Raw genomic sequence first — 9346 nt, 5'->3', positions numbered from 1 at the left:
TGTTTGCTTGTGTACAAGCGTTCCGAAAATGGGTGCTGTCAGCTGTGCGAAAAAGGTGTTTTAATCATGGCAGAAGGGGCAAAGATGTTGTTCTGTTCTGTTCTGCTTTTTTTGTCGATTTTGTTTGTACTTAGCGCAGCGAGCATCAAGTGAACCGAATTTCGGTGTATCGATTTTGGACTCGCTTTGTTTCGTTTGGAAATATGACTGGAGAGTAGAATTTTCATTTATCAATAAAGTATGCTTCTGCAATCGAATTCATTGTAGCATAGTACTTAGAGATTTTGGAGAAAAGAAGATGCTGTGAAATTAAATGTGAACATTTTGTAAAAAATACTGTAATTTAATGACACATTTATCTGTGCCTCACTCAAAACACCCTCCGACTCTAACAGGATTTAGACGAAAATAAATGTTTCTTCCCGATACTAACAAAGTTTTCTCACATGTTTGTATTAAAAATTAATTTTCAGATGACCTCCTGAAAATGATACAATTTGGACAATTCTGCAAGGTGAATGACGTGACAAGCAATATTTTACTTCTTCATCCTGACTTTAGGAAATGCTTCAGGAATGAAACTTAAGTTCAGATGAGCTCGGTAGACCGATTTCGGTTTAACTAAGCCAAAATTTCAAACGTGGAATGGTTTCAGGAGTCAGAACAACGCAGTTAAATTACGCATGTCACGCTATGTGATCCGCCGAATAAGCCGCAATACGCCGAGTTTTCTTAAAGAAATTTAAGTTCTGTCTAAATAAACAGTTAGATAATGGTCATCGAGATGTTGAAACATATTTAACTATCAGTTATTGCAAAAAGCTAACTACATTTCTTTAAATATAAAATTTCTGCATTATTTCATGAACACTTCAATCAATTTTCACATTAAGCTAAATTCTTAGGATTGTATAGGAATATGTAAATAATTGTTCCTTTTAAGAATAGTAATGCGAAGATTATATTTGTTTTCATTTTTTCAACCGATTTCAATCGTTCTGTAATTGTTTACATATAAACTTCAAGAAATTTGAAAACAATAAACTGAAACTGTAACTTTAAGGCTACCGTAATTTAGAATAATAAATTAAAAAAAATCAATAAAGTCGTCCAACAAAAAAAAACATTGTTGAACTTCCCAAGTTTGATGCGCAGTTTCACATTTTTGTTTAGTAAATCCAACGTATCAATCCGTTTTGGATCTTTCAAGTCCCGGAAGAAGATCCAAATCGAGTCAAAACGATGCAGACGGTGTCTCTGATGGAACAATTTTAATTTTCGAAAATTAGCATCGATAATTTTTGTACCATTTGATAATCCATCGGGGGGTCTAGAACAATTTATTGATTTAAATATTTTTTAACCTTTTTAATTTTTTTTTAAAGACAAAATCATACTAATCACTGTGAAAACGCTTGTCTTACCTTTAGCGTTAATTTAACTCCATGTGGCAATAACTTGATCTAATAGGAAATTTCTCTGGCAACAACTTTGTAAAAGTCATCAAAGTGATAAAAATTGAGAGGAAAGAGTTGTAATGTGACAAATAAAGTGATTATTATCTTATAAATTCCTCACCTTCTTGTACCAAGACCAGAACTGGTATTCTACCAACTTAATTATTGATTATAGAGTGTTAACATGTTCAGGATGGTTTGTTTGCCTTTAAAATTCAATTTTTAACATAAATTTGTTCATCATAATCTGAAGTAAAGAGCATTTGTGTAAATAAAAATGTCTCCCGCCTTTTTTTGGCAATTTAGTTATTTATATCTTTAGCCAAGTTAGTGTGAGGACTCATGAAGAAATATTTGGGACTAGGAAACAAATGGGATTTTCTTCTTACATTTTAGCCAAAATCTATAATAATCCACCTGAAAAATGAAATATCTTTGTTGAAAATCTCCCATCATTTTTTATGATTTCTGAAGTTCTTCATACTTTTGACTGTTAATCGATTGTTAAACATAAGACACCATAGGGATGTTAAAGTATCGTATATAGAACCAAAAATAAATTTCAACCTTTTGTTCATGTTTGATTCCATAAGTTAGCGTTTTTGGAGGCATCGTGTATGTAAACATGAGGTCGAATTTGAGTTTTCAGGCTAAAATTTAAAATTTTTCGTTTTTGTCAATTGTACACGAACAGAACCTTTTGTCTTTCATTGATTTTATCAAAACTGAAGTAAATCTCTAGAAGGAAAAAAAGTATTACATCAACATCAACTTTGTTTTTAAGAATTTCAATAGTTGACTCAATCATACTATTTTTTTTAAATTCACTCAATTCATTTAAAGTTGTAATCAAGGTTGCCGAAAAAATTCTGTGTTTTAACGAATAAAAATTCAGAATTTCTGTGATTTTACCCAAAAATGCGGTTTTCTGTGAAGCTATTTCTTACTTTTTATTGTAATTCATGAAAAAATAAGTCTTTTTTTACTTTTTTTTGAGGAAAATCCATTATCATTAAAAGTTTTATCATATTTTTTCCATCTGAATTAATAAATTCGAAATTTATGTTGATATCAAAAATCAAAATTTTGGAACCACGTACAAAATTTTGAAAAAACCTGTGAAATCTGTAAATTTTCCCATAATTCTGTGTTCTGTGAAATTAGAGACTTTTGTGTGATTTAAGCAATTTTGGTTGTTATATCTTAAGTCATCAGAACTTTTGCGAATATGGGTATTTATCTAGTAGAATGGATTATCGCAAACATTTGTCTGTGAATTTCTGCATTTTTGGCATTCCATTAGAATGTTTTTTCCCTAATTATACGAAAACAAAAAATAACATCGTGTCATGAACAGAATTAAACAAAAAAAAATTCTACATTTATTTACCTAGATTATGCACGTATTCGAGATGTTACATTGCTTTAGGTATAAAATTAGTATCGAGATTTTCAAAAGTTTGCATCCAACATTCTTGAATTCAAATAGCATTGCACGAAAACAAAAAAACGTGATGATTTAGATCGAATTTTTTTTTTTTTAAATCGCAATCAATAAATGATTTGATTCTCACCTTCTTAATACAGTTAAGATTTAGCTCTTTCAACTGTTTGAATTTTCAAAGAATTTATCAAATTTTCTTTTAAAATATCTCAAACTTTATTTTTGCATGAAAGATGGAATTTTCTCAGGAAAAAAATCGTTTGTTTATCAAAATTCATGTTTTAAAAATACTCCGAATTCGATAATTCTGTTTAAAAAATGTATTAAAATTATCTTTATTCTGAGAAAAAAAAATTAAATCCAGGCTTTGAAATGAAATCATGATATGGATTGTTCCATGACACAAAATAAAAAGAAAAAAAAAGATTTCTAAACTATGAGTAAAAGAATTAGGATTAAAGAATGTCAAAAGCAGGAAAAATGAAATGATCTTTAAAAAATAAAAATTCAAAATTGTTTACTGGGTGGAGGATTTCTTTAAAACAAACCATTGTTTAAATGAAAATTATGTAACTAGCAACTGGAATAACTTGTATGATCCCGATTCTTCTTAATTTTTGAAAATAGGAATGATCTGAATGTTTTAGAGTCACTGCATACATATAGCTATCTCAAAATTAATCGAGTTTTAAATAACACAATAAATTTTGATATTGTTTTTCGACTGGATGATTTTTAATTTTTGGGGATTTATTTAAACATGACAAAATTTACAGGAATGGCAAAAATTACAAAAATTACAAAATAAGCTAAAATTATTAGCCTAATTAAAGTCACAAGTATGGCAAAATTTTTCAAATGGAAAATATTGATTTCAAATTGGCACAGTTGAAAAAACAAATTTAAAAAAATGAGAAGATCCACAAAATTCAACTCTTTCAATTTTGAAAATTTTGTCAATTATATTGATATAGTCGATTAATTCAATTCTGTCAGTTTTGAAAGTTTTCTAAATTTTCTTGAATGTGGAATTTTTTCCGATTGTGTCATTAATGTTATTTTTTTCAGTTTTGACAAAAGAGACAATTTAGTTGATTTGGTAATTTCGTTAATTTGTCAATTTTTAAATAATGTTTTAATGTTTTGATATTTTTGGCATTTTTGCCTAATTCATTATTATTGTCAATTTGGTATTTTTTTTGTATTTTTGCAAGTATTTGCGTTACTGTCATTTATGTTTGTGAAGCCAATTTTGGAATTTTTGTTTTTCAAGGAAATTTTGAAAATTTGTATCAAGTTATGTTATTTTTAAAAATTTTGTGAAATAAGTCAATTTCGTCAATTTTGCCAACTCGTCATTTTTGTCATTTTTGTCATTTTTGTCATTTTTGTCATTTTTGTCATTTTTGTCATTAACGTAATTTTTGTTATTTTTGTAATTTTTGTTATTTTTGTCATTTTTGTCATTTCTGCAATTTATGTAATTTTTTAAATTTTGTAATTTTTGTCATTTTTGTAATTTTTGTAATTTTTGTAATTTTTGTAATTTTTGTAATTTTTGTAATTTTTGTAATTTTTGTAATTTTTGTCATTTTTGTAATTTTTGTAATTTTTGTAATTTTTGTAATTTTTGTAATTTTTGTAATTTTTGTTATTTTTGTTATTTTTGTTATTTTTGTAATTTTTGTCATTTTTGTCATTTTTGTCATTTTTGTCATTTTTGTCATTTTTGTCATTTTTGTCATTTTTTGTCATTTTTGTCATTTTTGTCATTTTTGTCATTTTTGTCATTTTTGTCATTTTTGTCATTTTTGTCATTTTTGTCATTTTTGTCATTTTTGTCATTTTTGTCATTTTTGTCATTTTTGTCATTTTTGTCATTTTTGTCATTTTTGTCATTTTTGTCATTTTTGTCATTTTTGTCATTTTTGTCATTTTTGTCATTTTTGTCATTTTTGTCATTTTTGTCATTTTTGTCATTTTTGTCATTTTTGTCATTTTTGTCATTTTTGTCATTTTTGTCATTTTTGTCATTTTTGTCATTTTTGTCATTTTTGTCATTTTTGTCATTTTTGTCATTTTTGTCATTTTTGTCATTTTTGTCATTTTTGTCATTTTTGTCATTTTTGTCATTTTTGTCATTTTTGTCATTTTTGTCATTTTTGTCATTTTTGTCATTTTTGTCATTTTTGTCATTTTTGTCATTTTTGTCATTTTTGTCATTTTTGTCATTTTTGTCATTTTTGTCATTTTTGTCATTTTTGTCATTTTTGTCATTTTTGTCATTTTTGTCATTTTTGTCATTTTTGTCATTTTTGTCATTTTTGTCATTTTTGTCATTTTTGTCATTTTTGTCATTTTTGTCATTTTTGTCATTTTTGTCATTTTTGTCATTTTTGTCATTTTTGTCATTTTTGTCATTTTTGTCATTTTTGTCATTTTTGTCATTTTTGTCATTTTTGTCATTTTTGTCATTTTTGTCATTTTTGTCATTTTTGTCATTTTTGTCATTTTTGTCATTTTTGTCATTTTTGTCATTTTTGTCATTTTTGTCATTTTTGTCATTTTTGTCATATTTGTCATTTTTGTCATATTTGTCATTTTTGTCATTATTGTCATTTTTGTCATTTTTGTTATTTTTGTCATTTTTGTCATTTTTGTCATTTTTGTCATTTTTGTCATTTTTATCATTTTTGTCATTTTTGTCATTTTTGTCATTTTTGTCATTTTTGTCATTTTTGTCATTTTTGTCATTTTTGTCATTTTTGTCATTTTTGTCATTTTTGTCATTTTTGTCATTTTTGTCATTTTTGTCATTTTTGTCATTTTTGTCATTTTTGTCATTTTTGTCATTTTTGTCATTTTTGTCATTTTTGTAATTTTTGTAATTTTTGTAATTTTTGTCATTTTTGTCATTTTTGTCATTTTTGTCATTTTTGTCATTTTTGTCATTTTTGTCATTTTTGTCATTTTTGTCATTTTTGTAATTTTTGTCATTTTTGTCATTTTTGTCATTTATGTCATTTTTGTAATTTCTTTCATTTTTGTCATTTTTGTCATTTTTGTCATTTTTGTCATTTTTGTCATTTTTGTCATTTTTGTCATTTTTGTCATTTTTGTCATTTTTGTCATTTTTGTCATTTTTGTCATTTTTGTCATTTTTGTCATTTTTGTCATTTTTGTCATTTTTGTCATTTTTGTCATTTTTGTCATTTTTGTCATTTTTGTCATTTTTGTCATTTTTGTCATTTTTGTCATTTTTGTCATTTTTGTCATTTTTGTCATTTTTGTCATTTTTGTCATTTTTGTCACTTTTGTCACTTTTGTCACTTTTGTCATTTTTGTCATTTTTGTCATTTTTGTCATTTTTGTCATTTTTGTCATTTTTGTCATTTTTGTCATTTTTGTCATTTTTGTCATTTTTGTCATTTTTGTCATTTTTGTCATTTTTGTCATTTTTGTCATTTTTGTCATTTTTGTCATTTTTGTCATTTTTGTCATTTTTGTCATTTTTGTCATTTTTGTCATTTTTGTCATTTTTGTCATTTTTGTCATTTTTGTCATTTTTGTCATTTTTGTCATTTTTGTCATTTTTGTCATTTTTGTCATTTTTGTCATTTTTGTCATTTTTGTCATTTTTGTCATTTTTGTCATTTTTGTCATTTTTGTCATTTTTGTCATTTTTGTCATTTTTGTTATTTTTGCTAGCAGTACTAGTCCGCATAGTTCATTCTCCAAACACTTAATCAGAATAAAATTTTTCAATTAAAAAGCTTTTGTCTTACAACTTTAAAATTCTGTTCAAATACTTCCAACCTACCATGTGCCCTCTACGTTGCCGGGTGCGTTTAACGAAAAACTACCCCATCGTCCTTTCGTATGTCGATCTCGAACAATAACAAACAAGAACTCACGGGAGCCTCCCAAGAGCCACCTTTGGTTATCTCAACTCTCTGGAGCCACTCCATTCTCACAGTAGAGCTTTCGTTGATTCTACTCTCAGAGGAAAGAGAGAGTAACATCCCCAAGTGGAGGATAACAACGGAGCGGCGAAACAGGACCTTTTCGCAGTTCCCGCCGCGTTGTGTTTACGTTGCTTTGGTTGATTCCCCTCCGTTTCGTCTCCCCCGGTTCGCCTTTAGATTCCCAGAAAAGCTTTCAGCGCGAAGCGAAGTGAACCAACATCATCCCGACCCGTCCCAACACCAACCTGGACCTGGTTTGCGTGTGCCAAGCAATCCGAAACTAGGCCATCTCAGCGATTCCGCTGGCCACCGACAGTCAGTTGCTCTCGAACCGTGTTTCCGAGTGTTGTTGATCCGGCCGTTCGTTCTGTGCGTGTGATTTTCGGGAGTCGAGGGAACATATCTAAGCAGCTTTTGGGTCCTTCTGGTGGATCGCTGAGTAAAGTTTCGAACGATTCGCCAGGCGATTGGGTGAAAATCTGGCCCGCGTGTGTGTTGTTGCGGCCGAAATTTACGGCCGATGCAGATGAAAGTTTGAAGCCGGGTTTGCCCGTTTTTTTGCCCTGAGATGTTTTTGTGGGATTGAGTCCACCACTGGCTTAGTTTCCGGTGGAAGATTTGTGCGTGGTCACTCGGCTGCCCTTGGCTAATCGATAGGAATTTCGTGCGGGGTAAAAAAAATCCTTACCCGTGATGTAGCGGATTTAGTTGTTATTTTCTTGAGCGAATGGATGGGCGTTTCTCAAGTGGGTGCGAATATTTTTTTTCTCGGTCTGCTTCCACTTTTGGGAGTGGTAGTAATCTAAAGGGCTGCTGTTGGGCTGTTTTTTTTTCTGGGCTACGATGTGAAGTGCTTTCAAGTGCTCTCGTGATCTGTGGTTGAAGCCGGAAAAAAACCCGGGTATGGTGGCCGGGAAACGATTGTTGTTTATACTTGAGGCTTTTGAGGTGGAAGAAAATCTTGCCAGGGGGGGACGTAAGCGAAATCAAACGAAAAATGTTGTGATTTTATCGTTCGGCAGATGAAGTTCGCTCGTGCTGAGTATATATTGATACACATAAATAAGGAAAATATTTGTCCGTCGTGTTTCATTTTCCGGGGGGATAACCTTCGATTTGAGAGTGGTGCGGCACGGGCAGTAAAACAATAAATAAAAGCCAAGATTCGTATCCCGCAGAGAGGCGGTTTCCAGGAGCCGCCTTCAGAGTTTTTTTTCCTATCATTATTTTCATACGGTTGGTTACCAAATACAAAAAAAAGAAGAAGCAGCCGCATTTGGTGGATGTAGTAAAAGTCAACCGGAATCGGTGGTTTACGAGTGCCATTGCTTGCTGAGGCCGGCCTTGGCCAGATCCAGGATCCAGTGCGACAGAGCTAGTGCTTAAACGGTCTGGTTAAAGTGTTTTCTGGTTAAACCACCGCCAGAGCTTTGTCTCAGTCAAGCAAACAACCAACAACCAATCTCAAAAAGGCAAATCCTCGCTGACAGTTTTAATACCCGCCGCCGGTGGCAGAAGCAGCAGCGTTTTCTGTAGTTGTCCTTCTGTTCAAGAGGAAGAAGAATCCCAGCAGGATTAGAAACCAGCTAGAGGACCGACCACCCGGAGCTGCACCAAACCGGAACCTTCCCTGCCCCTGGAAAGCGGCAAAGCGTCGAGTCCGAAACAAAGTGAGTCTACTTCCGTCTAATGAGCACATCCGCCCCCTCGCAGGCCCACGCACTGCTCCTAGCCAGGGTTGCAGTTTTAACAGACATTCGTTTGTATTTCATACTTTTTCTTGTTCAATCTAAGTCAAATCAAGTGATTCAACAAAGTTTGTATCCAACATTTTGAACTTTATTTATTCCATTGCATTGTCTTTGAGGCAAAGTAAGTAGAAGTAACGAATTAAGAAGATTTTGATTCTCAATTTTACCTCAAGTCAAAAGTAAATCATGGTTTCATAAGCAGATTTTTTAGAAGAAATTTCATATAAATTAGATTTTGGATTATCTCAAATCATTATCTACTAGCAGCTTATGTGTTTCGGATCCGACTGTCAAACATGAACATTTGTGATTGTTGTAAAGCAACGAAGATATAGATCATGTTGTGTGGCACTCTTAAAAATATGAACGTTTTCGAGGAGATCCAATAGATTACCATGGCTACCATTCTAGGCTGAAAAAAGTTGATTCTTCAAAGAAAGAATAAATTTAAATAAATAAATTAAGTATAAGGTTTCACGTCAGAAGATTACAAGTCTACTCCTCTGTGCATTGCAACACATCCCTTGAGGAAAAACTCAGTCATATCTGTTACCGTTGCGCAATTCAACTCGTTAAAGTTTCCATAAAGTAAGTCGTTATTTGTTTATTTGCTTAAATTACTTGTTCATTGTATGATATTGTTTAATTTTTCAATTAATTATTCCATCAGAGCAAGATAGGTTTAGATAAAATAATATACAGGTCTCACAAGAACACAGCTTGTTAACA

Source organism: Uranotaenia lowii, chromosome 2 (genome assembly GCF_029784155.1).
Source record: "Uranotaenia lowii strain MFRU-FL chromosome 2, ASM2978415v1, whole genome shotgun sequence".
NCBI classification, from domain to species: domain Eukaryota; kingdom Metazoa; phylum Arthropoda; class Insecta; order Diptera; family Culicidae; genus Uranotaenia; species Uranotaenia lowii.
Note: the sequence above shows the minus strand (reverse complement) of the source record.